At 38.1% G+C, this 20,675-nt stretch overlaps 1 protein-coding gene across 19 annotated transcripts in view; it reads right to left on the bottom strand.

The window, feature by feature from the left end:
* Positions 1–20,675, bottom strand: part of TENM3 (teneurin transmembrane protein 3) — a 2,732,592-nt gene that overhangs the window by 1,562,060 nt on the left and 1,149,857 nt on the right. For all 19 annotated transcript variants that reach the window (XM_054683934.2, XM_054683938.2, XM_054683942.2 and 16 more), the window contains exon 5: positions 19,586–19,626. The gene's annotated coding sequence lies outside the window, so the exon portion shown is untranslated. The remainder of the gene's footprint in view (positions 1–19,585; positions 19,627–20,675) is intronic.

Raw genomic sequence — 20,675 nt, 5'->3', positions numbered from 1 at the left:
ATTATTTTCCTAGGTCAGGGCTCAATAATTCAAGAAACCCTCAACCAAATTCAGTGAGCGTTTTTTTTTTTGTTTTTGTTTTTAAATCAGAGGATTCAAAGCCACATTTATGTCTTTTAAAGAAAAATTTCGAAAGAATTTTAAAAGAGATATCTACAGATTGCTTAGAACTAAAAATAGATCAAACGTTAAAATAATTAAAGGTCTGTGACTATTGACATAGCCTTTTTTTTTTTTTTTCTATCACCACCTTTGTGTTTACCTCCTGACTGCATGCAGGAATCAGCAATTGTAAGCGTATAGATAAATTCCACTGTAATTCCCAAACCATATTTTAAACTGGAATTGCAACATTTTTCTCCGCAAAGCCTTTTTCAGGGCTGAAAACATGTGGAACAATGGATTGATTTGAAGTCGCAGCTCTTTGTTTTCCAAGGCCATCCCTCTGGCAGAGCAGCCACAGTGCCTAGAGGCAGCTGGGGGAAGGGATGACGAGCAGGGTGCTCACACTTTCCAGAATGGCTTGTGAACAATCAAGAGCTGATGGTATTAGTGAAAGGTTATCATTTGAATTAATCATACAAGTTTAAAACAACTTGGCATTTCAAAATGTTTCTAGGTAGGCGTAGTTTCCAAACTGCAACTGCCACCGAATGCAATACTTGGCATGTTAGGAGCAGTGTGAGTCCACTTGGGTGGGGAAGAGGGTGGGTAAATGTTGGGCTGGAGCCTCTGCCATCCTTCAAGAAATAGTTATCAGGGTTCTAGACAGATCTGGGCACCATCATTATCCCTTTCTGGCGTGGGGAGTGAGAAAAGAAGGGAGGGAGGGAAGGAAGAGAACAAGGAGGAAGAGAGAAGACAGGGGAAAGAAGAGAAGAAAAAGAGAGAGACAGGCTTAAGAGCTCACTATAGCTTTGTGCTGACTGGTGATTTCCGGTAGCAAATTATATCTTTTTTCTTTGTTTCCTTCCCCAATATGTAGTGACAGTGGTCTGGTTAATATGTAGAAGTACTGAACAAATCAAATAAGATCATACATATGCTGCTAAAGGAACAAGTCTAAGCATTAAAGAATTGGAGAAATAGGATATAGATAGCATAAGTGCAATATAAATATATCTCTCCTTGAGAGTGGGTAGTGGTTGAATCCAGCAAACATTAATTGAGTACGTACTGGCAACCAGGCACTGAGCTAACTTCTATGCTAACCAAGGCCTCTAGAATTGAAAGATGAATAAGACAGTCTTGACATTGAGCACCTTATATTCTACTGGAGGAGGCAAATACTTTCACAGGCCATTTTGGTAAATGGAAACTGACATGATGGAGTCTGCATAGATTGATGCTGAACACACTGGAGAGCTGCAGCTGGGTCCGGGGGCTTATGTTTGAGCTGAGCTTTTCAGACTAGGTATGCAATGGTCTTGCCAATAGACTAAACAGCAAGTACACACGCTCAGAGAGGGTATGAAAGAATGCTATGTGTCTCGCTGCCGTTAAAGTGCGGTTTGGGACATAGCCAGTGTTAGGACAGGGGCTGGAGACATAAATAGGGCCAATTCATGCACATCTTACAAAGGGGTTTAGACTAAATTCTGTAGGGACTGGGGCACATAGAAGCATACCAGTGACAAAGTTACATATGAGTTTTATGTTATATTAACATCATCACATGAAAAGATTTTTGAGAAAGATCATTTGGGGGGTACTATACAGAAAAATGAAAGAAGAATTTTAGAATGAAGACTAATGTGTGCTCTGTCTGTTCCGGAAGGTCAGGACATATATTATGCCCTCTGCCTCATGTAGACCATGCTAAAAGGTTACTAGCCTAAAGTACCCACTAGTCTTCTCTGTTTTCTTTCATTCTCTCTCTCTTACTTTCCAAAATAGTGAGGTTGCCACACTGGCAGTTGTATATGGGCTGCCCAGCTCTTCTATTAAAAAGCAACCAGGTTGATACCAAATGCTAAATAGGACACAGAATTGGTACCCGGGATGTCAGTGATGAAGTACTGTAACTAGAAATGCTTTTAGGTATGCATATTGTGTGTTTTAGTCCCTAAATTAAATAAGCTAGAGAATTAAAAATAAAATACTTCAGATGCACTTCATTAGGCAGGGATATTAATGATAAGGCAGATAGTTATTTTTTGGTTCATGCACTTAATCACAAAAATTTGAGATGGAAGTATAATTGCATTAATGACTTTTTTGTCCATAATCTTTGACGCTAGTGTTTTTAGTAAATGTACATTAGTGGCACCAGCCCTCCAGTTATTATCTGATAAATCTATGAATCAAAAAAAAAGGCTGTGGTAGTTTAATAGCCCTATATTTTAGAGTCTGCGGAGTCATCAATTGTTATGAAGTTATTTATAATTTTAAAGAACATTTGAGTACAAAATCATTTAAAAAGAGCAATATTCGAACTTCAATTGTTTTCCAAGGAACTGAAAGGGAATGAATTCATCAAAGGTTTCAAAACAATTATATATTCCTGGGGCAGCATATATTTAAAAACACATAAATTCTGGAACATTACTAGCGATGCATGTCTGTGGCTTTCTCATACCAATCTTAAAAATATTAATTGTGATATGTACTAGTACATGAAAAAATAGCTATTTGGCTAGTGATTTTAGCCGTGTTAGCAGTAATGTAAAAATAGGAGAGCTGAAAAGATCCAAACTCTCTTGAAAATTTCAAATATTTATAAAGCCAATCTGAGCACTTTTTAAAATGATTATAAAGTTTAAAAAACTTCTCAGGGAGCTGCATCGAGCCTAGAGAAAGAGGAAATATCCGACCTGTGCTCATCTTTCTCTGGTTCTATTGAGGTGGCTTTTTTTCGGCCTCAGTGATATTTATCAGTTGATCAGCACACATTTATTGTACCCCTTAACTCCCTACAACCCGGAATGGACAACTTTGGTTAACTGAGTGGAGGCAGAAACATATTTTAAAAGATTTACCTGATTACTTAAAAAATTAAAAATGATACACATTATCTACAGCGTTCTTAATTTAAAACTGACGGACAGGTTGCTTTTTATTGACTGTTCAAAAATGCACACTTAACACAGTAAGATGGAGACCATATTTCTGTGCTGAGTGGATGAAATAACGTTCTAATTTGTGCAGTTCATAACCCCTTGCCTGCCCAGGGATAATGATATTCTAGACAGGAAACATGATCAGAATATTAGGATGTCAAAAGGCTTAGGCTGTCATCATATCACAAAAATTAAAATGTCTTTACTTAAAACCTTGTCTGTCACATGCTTTTTGCTGGAGCTTTCCTCGCTAGTATCACTGCGGTGAGGCAGATACTGTTTATTTTGCCATAAATACCATTTCCAGGAGGTTTTCAACAATGGCTTAGGGCTGATACATGCCCTGCCAGGTATCTCTTTGAAAGAAAGCTCTTTAGGAAGGATCTTTTGTACATTTAATCACCAGTTTTGTTTTGCTTAAAAGAAGCAATAACAATAGTCGAAGTCCCTACAGCCTATGCAATGATTTGGAATCACCTGCGGTGGCTGAGGGGGACATCCATCCACATTCTGCTTGCTGAACCGAATCCGACTTTGCCTATATATTTCGCAGGCCTTTAAATGGACATTATCGGGCCCCACAGCATATTGAAAGATAACTTAAACAGTGTTAGTGGAATGGTTCTTTCGCTTGGCCAGAGGAATTTTTTTTTCTCAACATTTCTTTCCACACAGTTGATGACCTTCTTCCATTACTGTGTTGTATAGTATGAGGAATAGAATTAAATATCTGGACTAAAAAATTTAAGATAAATTAATCCTATATACATGACGTGTGTGTGTGTGTGTGTGTGTGTGTGTACACACATTTTGACTGGTAACTACACCATCTTGATTGAAAGCTGTAAGCTGTTGTGTGGGTTATTCAACCTGTGCTTCTATTTTTCATATTTGTAACATAGAAGGGAGATTATTAAAATTTTCACATAAACTTTGAAAGGCTTAATGAGAAATGCTATGAAAACAGATTATTTTTATTTACCCGAAACAGACCTATTTGGGTTTATTATTTTGTGATTAAACACCATACTAGTTGACAGTGAAAAGCATTTCAGCTTGCTGCACAAAATATTAGTCTCATATTCATATAATGCAATGGCATACATTAAAACTGTTTCATTAAGCTATCTCAAATATTTCCAACTCTGTCAAAGGCAAGTGAGCCTTTATAATAATTTTCAAATTCTGAGTTGGAGAGTTGGCATACATGTTCTATAGCTGATAAGTAATTCTTTCCAGGATATTTTTGAGTTTTTATTTTGTAGGAGGCATATGGGTGGAACTAGGGGGATCATGGATAAATGCGATCAATAAGGCTGTGAATACAAATCATGAAAAATTATTAATGTTTTGGAAGGAAATTGAGAAAACCCATGTTGACAATCACAGCTCAAACCAAGCAATTAACCTAATTTTAACCATCAACAACAACTGCTACTATCCCTGATGCATCTGAAATTCAATTTATGAGAAACATGGACAAGCGTCCTTTTGGCCACCAAAATGACACAACTACAGGCAGTCATAGAGGAGATTTTTGACTCTTTCGACATTTGCCCACTAAGTTTGTTATACGTTTCTTATCTTGACATAATTTTCAACTAAAACTTTAAAAAATCTTGGTTAAATATGAATATCTTAAATAAGCTAGCCTCTAAGTGAACGATTACTATGAAAATTAGATGAGCACATATTTATAATTTTTCACTCTTAAAAATCATTACACGCCTGTAATCCCAGCACTTTGGGAGGCCGAGGCGGGCGGATCACGAGGTTAGGAGATCGAGACCATCCTGGCTAACAGGGTGAAACCCCGTCTCTACTAAAGAATACAAAAAAATTAGCCAGGCGTGGTGGTGGGAGCCTGTAGTCCCAGCTACTGAGGAGGCTGAGGCAGGAGAATGGCGTGAACCCGGGAGGCGGAGCTTGCAGTGAGCCGAGATCGCGCCACTGCACTCCAGCCTGGGCGACAGAGCGAGACTCCGTCTCAAAAAAAAAAAAAAAAAAAAAAAAACAAAACCATTACATACTAAACATTTCTTGATTGGAAAATCAAGGAAAGAGTCTATTTATCTAACAAAAATGTTACCTAGACAGTGACTGTTTTACCTACAGTAGATCTATGCGCAGTCTGGATCATATGTGTGTGTGTGTGTGTGTGTGTGTGTGTGTGTGTGTGTTAAACTGGAAGTTATAGAATAGAACACAAAGACTTTTTGATGGGACTTGGGACTGTTTTTCTCTGCCAATAATGGAATAATAGTAGTAATTCTGGTAGTCCATAATACAAGTACTTCTTTCCCACAGTATATTACAGTAATAGGTATAATGATTTCTCAATAGCGCCACTACTGCCTAATTGCAGTTACTCTCAGTCACATATAGAACCTATGTCTCTTCTACAAAAGAGTTGTTTATTTTTACCTATTATAAATGTATAATTAGGGAAATAAGTTTGGTTGTTTCATTGCCATTTCTGTCATCATTTTTATTATTCTGAATACAAACTAAGCACATGAAATAATTTCCTCAGGTTAAAGAATTAAAAGTCATAAGAGGTTTTTCTCTAATTTTTTAAAATGTAGAAAATGGAAAATGTCTAAATTTTGAAGACTGTTAGAGCACTGTGATAATCAGAAAGAACCTATTTACCAAAATGCTAACGCCATAACAATTGATAATGTTTATAAAATCAAATTAAAGTCGATTTGTTAAAGTTAATACAATTCGATTCAATGTGTATATGTCAATCTATTCCATGTGCCAAAGAGTATAGTATTATTCTTATTCTCAATTATTTTATAATTCAAAATAATTCTCAATTATTTTATAATTCAGCAGTCAATTAAAGTACATATTCAATGACTTTCTCTCCTCTATTATCCTCTTGCATGGATACAGCCAGAATTTTGTCTTTACTGAAATTGCTCTATTAATAAAACCACTGACTCAAGCATTCCATTTTCTAATCACAATTTTCTAGGCTTTACAGTTTGATTATTCAGCTACTCCCATCATGACCATTCTTCAACTTTCTAAAGACCCCAGTCCACAAATATTTCTATCTTCTCTCCATGTATTGGTTGCCCTCTTTATTTCCATCCTCTCTATTCAGGTTACATTCCATGATCCATTCAATAAGTCCTTTTGCCAAAGATCTAAACTTCCTTGCTTCTTTTACCTTTGGTAATTCCTCTGACTCACCTGAAACCAAATACCCACTTCCTCCCTGCCTGCCTCTAGGCAACTGAGTTCAATTGGAGGAAATAAAACAAAAATGCATTATTAATGATAACCTATTCAGAATAACCAAGCTCACCTGGATTAATACTAAAATGAAGTCAGTATAGCTAACCTCAGCTAGACCCTCATTGTTACTTAAAAAAAATCCTATTATAGGCTGGGTGCAGTGGCTCCTGCCTGTAATCCTGGCACTTTGGGAGGCCAAGGCAGGCAAATTGCTTGAGGAATCTGAGATCAGCCTGAGCAACATGGCAAAACCCCATAGCTACAAAGAAAAAAAAATACAAAAATTAGCCAGGCATGGTGGTGTGTGCTTGTAGTCTCAGCTACTTGAGAGGCTGAGGTGGGAGGATTGCTTAAGCCCAGGAGGTTGAGGCTGCAGTGAGCCATGATTGCACCACTGCGCTTCAGCCTGAGCAACAGAGTCATACCCTAGCTCAAAAAAAAAAAAAAAAAAAAAAAAAAATCCTATTATGTTTCTCCATTCAACTCATACTTCAGATCTTTTTGACTTTTTTTTTTTTTTTTTTTTTTTGAAACAGAGTCTCGCTCTGTCGCCCAGGCTGGAGTGCAGTGGCGCGATCTCGGCTCGCACTGCAAGCTCCGCCTCCCGGGTTCACACCATTCTCCTGCCTCAGCCTCCCGAGTAGCTGGGACTACAGGAGCCACCACGCCTGGCTAATTTGTTGTATTTTTTAAATAGAGACGGGGTTTCACCGTGTTCGCCAGGATGGTCTCAATCTCCTGACCTCGTGATCCACCCGCCTCGGCCTCCCAAAGTGCTGGGATTACAGGCGTGATCCACCGCGCCCGGCCCTTTTTGACTCTCTTAAAGCACTTATTAGTTCGGCTTCTTTTCTCGTCAGTCTCAGCAGATACACTGGCTACTAAATTCTTAGAGAAATTAGAAGCCATCAGATGGGAACATACAAAAATGTTTCAGTATCAAAAATATTCTTGCATTTGCAATCAGTTTTCACTTTTTTTTATACAAGATATTTACAATTTATCTCCCAGAGTTTACATTTTAACAAATTAGAAAAATATTAATAAAAATATTGCATACTGAACAGTGGCATAGAATAATCCAGGATATCAGGCCTAGTTTGGAAAGTGAGGTAGGAGTGTAAGGAAAGTTCCAAGTGGCAATATTATACCCAAACTTAGTAGGAGTTAATTAGGGGAATGTAGGAGGAGGGAAATAATCCAGATGAGGAAATCATATATGTAAAGTTCAGGAAACTACAAAGAGAATGAACAATTGGAGAATGGAAAGGTAAATCTTCTGGCATAAGGAAAGCAAGAAATAAAGTATTCTATCTGAGGTTGAAATGGGAGTCAGTGGCCAGGCCATTCATTGCTGCCTGCAGCAATAGAGGAGGTATCCGTCTTTCCAGTTGAAGTCAACTGTGCTCTGATTCCATCCCACCTCACTTTCTCAGGAATCTATTTTTTATTATCTGCTTCATCCCTGTGTCTCCACCTTTTTTGTTGTTGTTGTTGCACAGGCTGGAGTGCAGTGCAATGGCAGGATCTCGGCTCACCGCAACCTCTGCCTCCCGGGTTCAAGTGATTCTCCTGCCTCAGCCTCTGCAGTAGCTGGGATTACAGGCATGCACCACCACGCCTGGCTAATTTTGTATTTTTAGTAGAGTTGGGATTTCTCCATGTTGGTCAGGCTGGTCTCGAACTCCCGACCTCAGGTGATCCGTCTGCCTTGGCTTCCCAAAGTGCTGGGATTACTGGCATGAGCCACTGCGCCCAGCCTTCACCCTTTTTTATATAGGGATCTTCCCATCAACATATAAAAATGCTCATCTGTCCCTGAACCTATCTCCTCCAACCCTATTACTTTATCTTTTTTCTGTCCATACATAGAAATACTTGTCTTCACATTTGTTTATTCTTACTAGTTCAATTTTCTCACCTTCCACTTAATGTTCAGTCAGCCTCAATTTCCCTTCTGTTATCGTCACTATATCCCATTGTCTATAAGTAATTAATATTTAAATGTCTCCTATTTCTAAATGTCTCCATCTTCATCTTATTTACAATCTTGGCACTTTAATATTGTTGTCTTTTCTCTCTCTCTCTCTAATTCCTTTTTTATCTGGAGTTTTGGGTTCATCTTCTTTGTAACCTGCATTTGTTCTGGATTTTTAAATTTGCCCTCCACGATGCAGATGAACAGATACTTGCAAAACACAAAGTTGGGTTTCTTTGGCTGCCATTATTCCTTGCTATAGAGAACCATATTTTTAATATGGCCCATGCAGCAATAAATGGCCTGGCCACTGACTCCCATTTCAACCTCAGATAGAATACTTTATTTCTTGGTTTCCTTATGCCAGAAAATTTACCTTTCCATTCTCCAATTGTTCATTCTCTTTGTAGTTTCCTGAACTTTACATATATGATTTCCTCATCTGGATTATTTCCCTCCTTCTACATTCCCCTAATCAACTCCTACTAAGTTTAGGTATAATATTACCACTTGGAAATTTCCTCACACTCCTACCTCACTTTCCAAACTAGGCCTGATATCCTGGATTATTCTATGCCACTGTTCAGTATGCAATATTTTTATTAATTTTTTAAATTTGTTAAAATGTAAACTCTGGGAGAGAAATTGTAAATATCTTGTTCACTATTGGGATTCCAGGATTCAGGCCTGAAACAAAATACAGAAATAAGTATTTGTTAGATGAATGAATGAATGGGTGAATTGGCAGGGATGGATTGTTGCTGATCGCTATCATAGATGCTGAGTTCTATTTGATGTGCACATTAATATTACTGAGTACTTTTGAAATGTGACTGAGTACTTTTTGATCTAATTTGATAATACATTTTTAAGCATATTTATCATTTGCCTCTAGACCTGGCCCTTGAAAGTTGAACGTATTTTTAGTAACACTAACTTCCCAGAACTTCGCACTGGGTTTATTTCATGGGGAATGCTCAGTAAGAGGCTGTTCAATAAATGGTAATAGGTAGAACAGAAGGCAGTTGTACAGATTAAAAAGCCACAATAACTCAATGCACTTTGTTTTAATTTGTAGAAGTGGGAGTGAGACTAGGATGGGAAAAGTTATTCCTCATCTCTTCAATACAATGAAATTTAACAACTAGGGGTGTGTAAACATCTTGAAACTCGTTAGTTGTTTTATATGAGTAATCTTGATTCAAGTTTGCTATTCTGCAATCATGTTAAAAGAAAAACAGATAATTTTAAATTAAAAGTGTACTTTTGAGTAGGAGAGAGGTAGGATGAATTCTGGACATAAGGGACTGTTAGGCACTCATCTGGGTATTGTTGGGTGTTGTAGAATCTCTTTCTCTGAAGATTGTTAGGAACTCATGACAGTTGAGGTATACTTCTGCCTGAAGTCATGAGAACTAATTGGATGACCCCTCTACTTATCAGTTTACACTGTGAAGAGTACTACAGGAATTCTCTCCCTGGAGATGGCCCATAGCAACAAGGACAGAATAGTCACACATCCAGGAATGTCAATATTCAAGTGTCATGAAATGCAATCCAAAGAAGAGCTGGTTAGTTATCACTAGTGTTTGAAGAATCCGGAAATGTTTACATTTTATATCATCCTTTCAAGCATGTGTTAAGCTACTAGTCAAATTATGGCTATTCCAATTCTTAGTTTGATATAAATCAGTCAACTGTTTGTGGAGTGGCCACAGGGCATTTTACATGGCATTAGATGCTTGGAATTAATAGTTACTCCTTCAGGATTTATCAACTAATAAGATAGATAAAAACCAGTGAAAACAAAATCTTTACAGACACATAGGCAAAGCTAGTACATATAGAGGGCTATCATGAGGCGGGGTAGACATGAGATTCTGTGAGCACCAGGAGAAATGAAAGACATTAATAGAACAAGTAATGAAGAAGAGGCTTAGAAGCCAGGCAGGGAGGAAACGAAGCATCTGTCAGATAGAAGGGGGGATTTATTTCAAGCACTTGGAAAAGCTTAGAAGACATTAATTTTCAAGAGTGGGAAGGAAGATTGAATAAGCAGACATCAAGATGGCGGATGGGATTAGTAGAAACAGAGAGTGTGGAACTGGTTTATATACATTCAAGAAATAAACTGATCCTTTGAGATGTGGGTCTGGGCTACTTTAACACATGCACGTGATCCTCTTGGCTAGGTTGCAGCCATTGTTCCCAGGGGTGCTGTTCCACTTGACGTTAGCTATATCAGAGCTTCTGTGTTGGCATGAGATCAGATTTGGTTCAGTCCAAAACCTGAGTTCAGAATAGCTGTGTGACATTAGGTAAGTTACTTAAATTCTGCAGGCCTCAGGCTCCTCATCGATAAAATAAAGGTATCGAATTTGACAGAGGTTCTCAACAGAAGCAGTAATGCCCCTGGGGTCCAGTGGTGCACCTGGGGTCTTTTGAAAGTGTGTTGAAATGCAATTTTGCGGATGCAATGTTTGGCTGTACTATAATCATCCAGTGGGTGAAATCCAGGGATGCTAACCTCCAGGCCAGGCACAGCGTGTTGGGGTGGAGAGAGAAGTCTCATATTATGTAGGGTTTTCACATGTCAATTTTCAACAGAAAAATCTTATTTGTAATCATCCACGCCTATAACCTAGGTGAGATGAGAGACAGAGGTCTCATCAGGAGAACACTAATGAGTATGTGCTGCACCAGGGACTAAGAACCCTAAAAAACTGAAAAAGTAGTTGCTGCCCTAATGACAATTTTTAGACATAGGCTTCATTCATAGACAATAGGTTTCATTTTCTTTATAGAAGGAAGTACTGCACTTCTGTTAAAAACTCAAAATTTGTCCTATTATACTCATTCAGTTCAATATTACAAGAAGAAGCATGAGATCAAAGCATTCTGATCTATCAAAGCACATGTCATATTTTATTATTTTCACTACTTTGACATCCAGATAATTTCACTCCCCCGTTTCTCCTGTACACACATATATACACACCAATCATTAAAGTAATTAACTCAGGCAAGACCACACCACCTCTATGGGGATAATGTTGAAAGGTTTTCTAAATATGGTGGCATACAAATATTTTAGTAGTATGATCAATAAGTTCCATTCTATAGGGCTTTATAATTTGCACATGCCACTCTTTGAGAGTAAAGCACAATAAAATTGGGCTTTTTACAGTCAAATGCCTTGATTTTTGTTTCATATTTTATCTCTGAAATATGATCATTGACTAAAACAAAACCTATGGGGCAGAAAGACATTTTCCCAGTTTGCAAATCAAGCAGAAGCACGAATGTTTGCCAGGGTCTCCAGCAGTTCTGTGCTAGGCATTTCTCATGCATCTGATAATGTGACCTTTACATGACAGAACTGGATCAAGAATAACACATTTTGATGGTACTTGTAAAAGTAATGGAACTGCTGTCAAAAATACCCAGGCTGGCCATGAAACTGGAATATGTAGTAGGTGCCGTGAGGACAGAAGAAAGAGTTAACATTTTCACTGCAAATGTTTCCCTCTTATTAGTGTTTAACTTGCAAAAGTTATTTGACATCCAGTTTCAATAAGTAAATTTTAAAAAACACAATATAATTGATCCAATGCAGTTCTTACAATTGAAAGGAAAGTTTAACAGCGAAATAATGCTGGTTCATGGCATACTGACAGAGTCATTTATTCATTTATTCAAACAAATTGGCTGACTCTCTATGCAAAATAATATGTTAAAATGTTTTAATATGCTTTTATCTAAGAAAAACAGAACAAGGAATAAAGCTTTATTCACACTCAAAAAGAGCTTTTGGTTGAATGGAAGGAGCTAGACGTATTTGGAGGAGCACACGCCTGATGTCCTGTTTCATACCACACATTTGTCCACAGAGGGAAAAGTAAACTCAGTTTGGGGATGATTGCAGAAAGCTTCTTGGAAGAGGTGCCATTTGAACTAGATGGTGAGAGGTGAGTAGTAATCCAGCAAATGGCATTCTGCTCAGATAGAATTCCCTAGACTCAAGAGCTCCAAATGTTCTCTGGGGAATAATGAATAATTCTATTTGACTTTTGGGTAAAGTTGTGTTCAAAAAGAAAAGACCAGAAATTAGGTGCATGATAATACAGAGAGGGATAAAGAAAGAGCAACAAATTTGGGTTATAATTAGTAGACAACTAAAAACTAGTAAAGCGTATGTTCTAAGAAAAGTTTTTAAAAGACGAATTGGCCTGGTGATTATGACATTTCTGTTCTTCTCAAGCCTGTGCTCTGGGATTGTTAACTTTCAATAATTCAGTGACATTTTGTCACATGCCAATCATCACCCAATTCTGGGTAAATTTAACTGTCATCTCTCTCTATTCTTGGTCCCTGCATAAAGCATGTTGTTATTTGGAAAGGAGTCTATTATTACCCGAGAGCTTGGCATGCTCAACAAATATTTTGAGCAAAATTCAACACCTGATTCTATATTTCTAATTGCAGCTGGTTGGACCAAGCATGGACAACTCCCAGGCTTGCCAGAGGCCTCTGAGCGGTTACTAGCTGGAGCTCTGCCTCACAGGGGCCAGGGGCACCAAGGGACCTTTTAGAATCTCTCTTCAAGTGGTTTCAAGAGGAGACTTACAGATAAAGGGTGACAGAGGGCACAGAAGTCAGTAGAATTTAGGAAATGGCAGAAGATCTAAATAAACAGCAATCATGAAGTATACAGGAAGAAAAGGGGGAAGTGGGAGAAATAGCACCAGCAGACTTTGCAGAGAAGACTTAATGTGCTAGGCCTGACTGCAAGCAATTATTTGAAAGTCTTACACAGAAGTTTGGCCCTTAGCTGACATCTGGCAGCCTGGATTTTGAGAAGGTTCCCTCCACCCAGACTCATAATGGGTCACTGTGCCAAAACTGTGCAAACAACATAGTGATGCTGAACATCTGCTTTCCTTCTGGGACTCTGGAATTTGGTGTGTCTCAGGCAGAGGCTGCCATGTGAGCATTCTCCAGTCAAAATCCCGGGTACTGAGTCTCCCACAAGCTCCCCTGGCAGACAACATTTCACACGTTGTTGCAACTCATTGCCGGGGGAATGAAGGGCATCCTGTGTGACTTCTCTAGGAGAGAACCCTTGGAAGCTTGTATCTGGCTTCCTCCAGAGTTTACCCCATGCATCTTTTCTTTTGCTAATTTTGCTCTGAATCCTTTTAATAAATTGTATTTGTAGGCCAAGCACATTGACTCACACCTATAATCCCAGTGCTTTGGGAGGCCAAGGGCAGAGGATTGCTTGAGGCCAGGAGTTCGAGATGAGCCTGGGCAACATAGCAAGACAGCAAGACTCCACCTCTAAAAAAGTGGGGGTTTTTTGTTTGTTTTTTTAATTATCCAGGCACGGTGACATGCACCTGTGATCTTAGCTCTTTGGGAGGCTGAGGTGGGAGTATTGCTTAAGCCCAGGAGTTCAAGGCTGCAGTGAGCTGTGATTGTACCACTGCAGTCCGGGCTGGGCAACAGAGTGAGACCAGGTCTGTTAAATAAATAAATAAATAGTAGCTGCAGGACTATGGGCTGAGTCTTATGAGTTTTCCTAATAAGACACTGAATTCAGAGGTCGTCTTGAGAACCCTGACACGGAGCTATTACAAGAAGTTATGCGTATGTTGGAAAGACTATTCATTTGCACATCTGCAGCTGAAGAAAAAAGAATAATTAAAACAGATTTGGACGCCAATGATCGGTGCTTGGTGCTAGGTGCTAGGGCAAAATATTACTAGAGATTTGTGGTATACTGGGTAACTCTGAATGACTTCCAGTTACATTCTGGACTTCATGAAGGCTCATGATCTAGGGATTAAAACCTCACATTCATTTATTTACAATAAACCCGTTACTCAAGGTAAGCCAAGCATGTCTCTCTTTCCTAAAAAAAAAAAAGCCCAATTAATAATTGCCAAAGAAAATCACATAAACAGGTAAAGTGATCCCGTTACCAGTATATGGTTTCCAACCTCAATAGAGCTTTTGTGATAACCTGGAATTTTTTTTTATTCTTATTAATCAACCTTTTGCATTTTCTTAGCATAGCTTCTAACTTCAAGCTTCAACCCTGTCCTTACAATTCTTTACAGAGGAACTTGATCTCTAAATAGAATCCAATCCATTACAGGGATGTTGTCTATCTTCAAACCTACCTGCAGGTACCCTAATCTAAATGCCTGATCTCTAATTACACAACAAGAATTATCCCCTCCAAATAAAATTGAAGACTTGCTTTCTACATTGATTCATATATCATTCTCTCTTGTCCAAGCCCTGACTCTCTTCCCTAATATCTTTCATCTTTCCTTTCTACAGCGTCTTTCTTCTATGTCCTCAAAATATTCAAGACTCTTTTACCCTAAAACAACAAAACAATACAAAAAACAACAAATTCTTCATTTGACACGAGATACCACTCAGCAAAAATTTTGAGAGATGTTCTATATTTAGTCTTCATTTGCCTCAGTTTTACTCATTTTTGGTTTCCGCCCCACAATTTTATTCAAAGAGCTGTTAACTGCAGAGTCCAGTGGCCACTTTTAGTCCTAGTAAAGCCTGTATTTGACTCCATTATTCACTTTAATTCTTTCTTTTTTTAAATTTTTTTAAAGACAGGGTCTTGCTCTGTGGCCCAGTGGCACCATCATAGCTCTGTAGACCAGTGGAGCTCATTGCAGCCTTGAACTCCTGGGCTCAAGCAATCCTCCCACCTCAGCCTCCCACTTCAGCCTCCCAAGTAGCTGGGACTACAGGTGCGCACCACCTCACGCAGATAATTTTAAAAAATATTTTGTTGAGATGGGGCCTCGCTATGTTGCCCAGGCTGGTCTTGAACTCCTGACCTCAAGCAATCTTCCCACCTTAGCCTCCCAAAGTGCTGGGATTACAGGCATGAGCCACCGTACCCAGCCTCACTTAGTTCTTAAATTTTTGTTCTCCCATCCATTCCCAAAACTCAAGCTTTTTTGCTATTCCTCTGCCTTCTCTCAGACCTCAGCAACTTCCTCCTCTTCTGCTTGCCTTGCTATAATCGAGGCCTCTTAGGTCCTCCTCTCCTGCTACATGAGGCATCTACCCCTGTGCTCTCCAATTCCCCCCAGAGCTCCTGGGCCACACTCTCCTAATAACCCCTAGCCCTGTGTTTCTCCAGCTCACTGTCTCTCCAAAGCATCAGGCTTCAGGCTCATCCTTTCAACTGCTCCCTGGATATTTCCACTGTGACAAAACTTTATGTCTACAATTAAATCCAGTAGGTATTTTGTTCCTAAGATGAGTGCCTATTCCTTTATTCTGGATCTGGCTAATGATATAACATCCTTTTTCACCTAAGCTGGAAGATTAGAAACATACATTCTTGACTTCTTTTTCTCCCCCACACACAGCCAATTAATCACCAGACCCTACCAGCACCTGCTTCCCCATTCCCACAAAGCTTTGTCAAACTTTCCTACTCTTCTGCATCCCTATACTATGTCCTCAATGTATTCCCTAACTGTCCTACTAGAAAATTGCAAGAACTTCCTTTCCCTGCTCTTCTTGCCAGCCCCACTCCCCTCTATAACCCATTCTCTACAAAGTCATTAGAGTCATCATTCTTAAAAGCAATCCGGAGCTTGGGCTTTTGAACCAGATAGCCTAAATTTGAATCCTGACACTATTACTGTCTTACTATTGATACATAGTCTAGGGTAAATATGTAGCTATTCTGTGCCTGTCCCCTTTGATAGAATAAAACATGAATAATAACTATGAAATGATAACAATAACTATTAAATTAGTTAATATAGGTAAAGTGCTTACAACAATGTCTGGCATTTAGTAAGTGATCAAGAAAATATTAAACTCATTCTTTGTCTGAAAAACTGTTACATCTATTTTAATAAGAAATTAAATATGCAACATCTGCATCAAGATGCTGCACTTCCCTCTAAAAGAGTAACTGCTCCCTTATCTGGGGACTTCAAGTTCATGATTTCACATTTTTATCTTAGAATATATCACATCTAAGGACTCCTTAAAAAGAATATAAGTTCTAGATCAAATGCATCTCAGTGTTCCCATAATTAATGAATGAATCAATGAGTGAAACCTTTGATGTAGGCCATTTTATCAAGGTCCAAATTAATTATTACATTTTTCTGATGCACTGGGAGTAGAAAAGTATCAAGGAACAACATCAAGCTAAACAAACAAATATCAAATGAGAATGTAGAAATAGCCTATAAGTATTTAGAATAAACAGATAGGACCTCTCTAAATCTTTCAGTATTTAAAGCATGAGTGGTTTTTAAACTATTGTTAGGGCAACAATTGAAATACTAAATATTTATTGAGCATCTACTGTATGAAGGGCAACCTATTAGATTTTTCTCACAGTACTAAAAATATAATTCGATGAATTAAAAAGGAATAAACAAATCCCAACAAAAGGTGAACCATCAGTGATATAATAAATGGCCTTAGAACCTTTTATACTTGAGGCCTATATTAATACTGATGAGAGGCATCAGGTCAGGCTTCATGGGAGAAGCCTAGTATTTGCTGAAGACTTGAAAGATGAGTGTGATTTGAAGAGATGCAAAGGCAGAGAAACAGTGTTCCAGAAAGAGGAAGCAGCATATTAAGGGTATATTAGTATAACACTGTTTGTCAAGCTCAAATTAAACCTTACTAGTGGTCTGATAAGGTAGCAGATCAGACTTCTTGTGAATAGGCCCAAATGAGAGTGAAAGTGACAGGGAGGTGCTCATATCAGGAACTTTAACCCTAGTCGAGGTATGAAATAGTAGTTAGCACACCTGGAGCATCTTTGCATATGATTCACTTTGGAGAAACCATCGGAAGAAAATTCACTGAACATAACCTGAAATAACTCTCCCCAAATGTGGGGGAGAAAAGTAGTTCGAACGGCTAGCAGAAAAACAGTGGAGACATTTTTGGGTTGTTCCTTAAAGCACAAATTGACAAGAGACAATTTTACCGAAGATAGAACAGGCCTTAATATTTAAGCAAAACATTCAAAATAATATCCCACTGACTGAAGGCAGGCAGGCATTAAAAACACAAACTCGTAACATGAAATGCTCACAGGGATAGTTAACATCACCCTCCATGGGCCAGTCTCATTCAGTTGGTCTCACAAATTTACAGTCAGTGATTCCAAGCAGAAAATTCATTAAAATCAGGAAATTGCTTAATTAGTTTAAAGTCACAAACACTTCTAAAAATAAATTTTTGGACTATATAAATTCCAAACAAATTCATTGCAATCAGAACTGTTACAGTACACCTACAATGACTAGGAAATTAATTCACAATAATGACATGTCAAATTGTATGTTTCTTAACTTGTTTTACCTCCTTCTAAAAAGAACCTACTTGTTTTAAAGAGTGTTGTATTTCTGCCCATCCTCAGTTGCAATAATTGTGTCAACTTGAGAGCATGCTGACTTACTGCCAACTTATTTTGTCCTCTCCTTTATTGCCAAAATACGCTTGTAGATGTTATTTGTAGACTCTTCCATGATAGGGATGCCCCAGCGTGTTTTACGAACCTGATACTGAGTCTGGTTCAATTGTAATGTGTTAATTTACCCAAGCTCAATGCTTTTCTAGAAAATGTGTATGAAAACCTACACATTTATGCTTCAAAGTGAGCTGTGATGCCAGAAAAAAAATCACACTTTATTAATATACTGAAGTTGTTATTCCCATGGACATTCATCGTAGAAAATTAGAACGCACATGAACAGTGAAATAATGAAATGTTATGAACACAGACAATCTCTACTACGAAGGCCCTCTGATCTTCCTCCACAGCCACCCACACCTTTCAGAAGAGCTTGATCTCCCCAGCACTCATTCAATTGAATTTGAAGTAACAAATATACCCCATGAGATACAAGTTCAAGTTGCTCCCGGCACACAAATAATGAAACAAGGCCAGTCTAGAGCAGAGCAGGGGAGAGTATCCTGAACGCTAAAAATAACCAAAGCCTAATATAAATACAGTTAGTCGATTCCATTTAGTTTTCTCCATAAAGTTGGGAAAAAACCAACAGTCGTTTAATAGAATCCTAATGTTTCTCGAATGTAAGACCTCATTTTTACCATCTTCCAGGATCACCAGTGGGAGGCAAAACATGACCAAAGGAAACAGGGAAAACCACAAAGGCTGTAATGATTTGCTTCTCTTCCCATCTCTGGAAAGGTTTCCTAACAGAGGTCACTATCTAAAGGACAGCACTGAGCAGCAGCCACATGAGCAATTAGTACAACATACATACACAATTGATTATACCCACATCACCTGAACACATGCCATCAACGTTCAACCTTAAAGCAATTTGTACAACATTTCAGGAACTGGGGGGGATGGGTGGATTGAGTGAACAGTAACCTCAGTGATTCACTTGAACATCACGTAGTTTTTGTCTTTAAAATCGTATTGATCTAGTTGGATTCTAAATAGCTAATTTAGTATGTACATTAATGATTATCATATTAAAATAGTGATCCTGGCCTGGCGTGGTGGCTCATGCCTGTAATTCCAGCACTTTGGGAAGCCAAGGCAGGTAGATCACTTGAGGTCAGGAGTTCAAGACCAGCCTGGCCAACATGGTGAAATCCCATCTCTCTCTCCTAAAAATTAGCTGGGCGTGGTGGCGCGTGCCTGTAATCCCAGCTACTCTGGAGGCTAAGGCAGGAGAATCGCTTGAACCCAGGAGGCGGAGGTTGCAGTGAGCTGAGATCGCACCACTGCACTCCAGCCTGGGCGACGGAGCGAGATTCCATCTTAATATAAAGAAATAAAAATAAAATAAAATAATGATCCTAAGCGTTCATATATTGTCCACATAAATCTGAGAGACATTCTTGATCAGTAGAATTTCAGTGAATAGCAAGTGAATTGGCATGCAGATACAAGAAGAAAACATGTTACCTATTATTTTAGGTTTTCGGGCCTGAATTCATTTAGTATTTAATTTACAGTAATAGTATTCATAATTAATTATATTACTTATTATAAGATTTTCAGGAGTTAGTCACAAAGCATTTAGAGGGTTACTTTCTTGACACTGACGTTCAGGAATATTTCTATAAAGCAAATTTGTAAAATGAACAAGTAAGTTTCTGCAAAGATACAGAATATTTAAGGAAAAATATTTCTCTTAGAATCATTTTTGTCTTTATGTAAAAAAGTAAAAATAAACATGGAGTATTTTATCAGTTCTCAATTTTAAGAAAAGGTCAAATATTTACTTACAGGCAATCTAGAAGTCAAAAGAATGAAATTCCATCACCAGCCTGCAAATTAATAACAACAACAAAACCTAAGATTATATGATTTTACTCAGGCCACTTAATTGGACAAACAGAAAAAACATGATTATATAATTTATGATTGAATAATATACATTTATATCATTGGTGAATGATAAATAAGAATAATAACATTAATTCTTATTTCCAAAGATGAAACTGGAGCATATCATAAATCTACCTTTCTTCTTTGTTTTTAAAAAGCACTATTCCACATACTACAAAGCAGTTCAAGCTGTCAATATGATTGCATGTACACTGAGGAAAACAACCAGAAGATTAATACAATAATTGAGAATTTTTAAGGAGTGGAATTGTATTTGCAACTAGCATCAACGTGTATTTAGAAACTCAGTTAAGATCACAGGGAAAATGATATACTAAGTCATTGTGGGTTTCCAACTAGTTTTCACGAGTTCTTGTGTCTAGGTCCTAATAGAAGAGAATCTATAGCTTCTCAACAGCCACTGATGTAGCATTTGTAGTTTGGGTTTCACTAAGCCACTGAGGTGTCTCATTGATGAAAGCTCTGCTGTTTTGACACTCTACCCAGATGCTCCAATTTTGCTTCAGTGACTCAGAGCTGAGTCTGAATGCCTCAAAGCATGGGTAAAAAGAGCTATGATTAAGGCAGGGTTGGAGTGGCAGTGAACCAGTGTCACCTGCACTGACTTACAATCCTACAAATGGTGTGAAAACAGCATGGTGGTCTTGATTGGACACTCATATGGCTAAGGGCCAAATGGAACATAAGTGAATTCAGGTGTGTTTCTCTCCCATTATCTTTTCTTATCTATATCATAATGACTCAGTATACAACAATTTTATAATAGATAACATATATTTTATGGAAGGATCTGTATTTTCATAGCAGACACTCTTCTGAGTGTTGTCTGTCGTGCATTTAGAGGTGTCTGTGCTTATACACGTATAATATGTAAACATCCTTAAGTTGACCTACGTGTGTCATCAAAAGATCTAACACTGGGTTTTGTTAAATTTATTTTCTCCTTTATCCATGGAAATTATTATGA

Source organism: Pan troglodytes, chromosome 3, assembly GCF_028858775.2.
Source record: "Pan troglodytes isolate AG18354 chromosome 3, NHGRI_mPanTro3-v2.0_pri, whole genome shotgun sequence".
Classification (NCBI taxonomy): Eukaryota; Metazoa; Chordata; class Mammalia; order Primates; family Hominidae; genus Pan; species Pan troglodytes.
The sequence above is the reverse complement of the archived record's forward strand: the minus strand, read 5'-3'. Positions and strand labels throughout refer to the sequence as shown.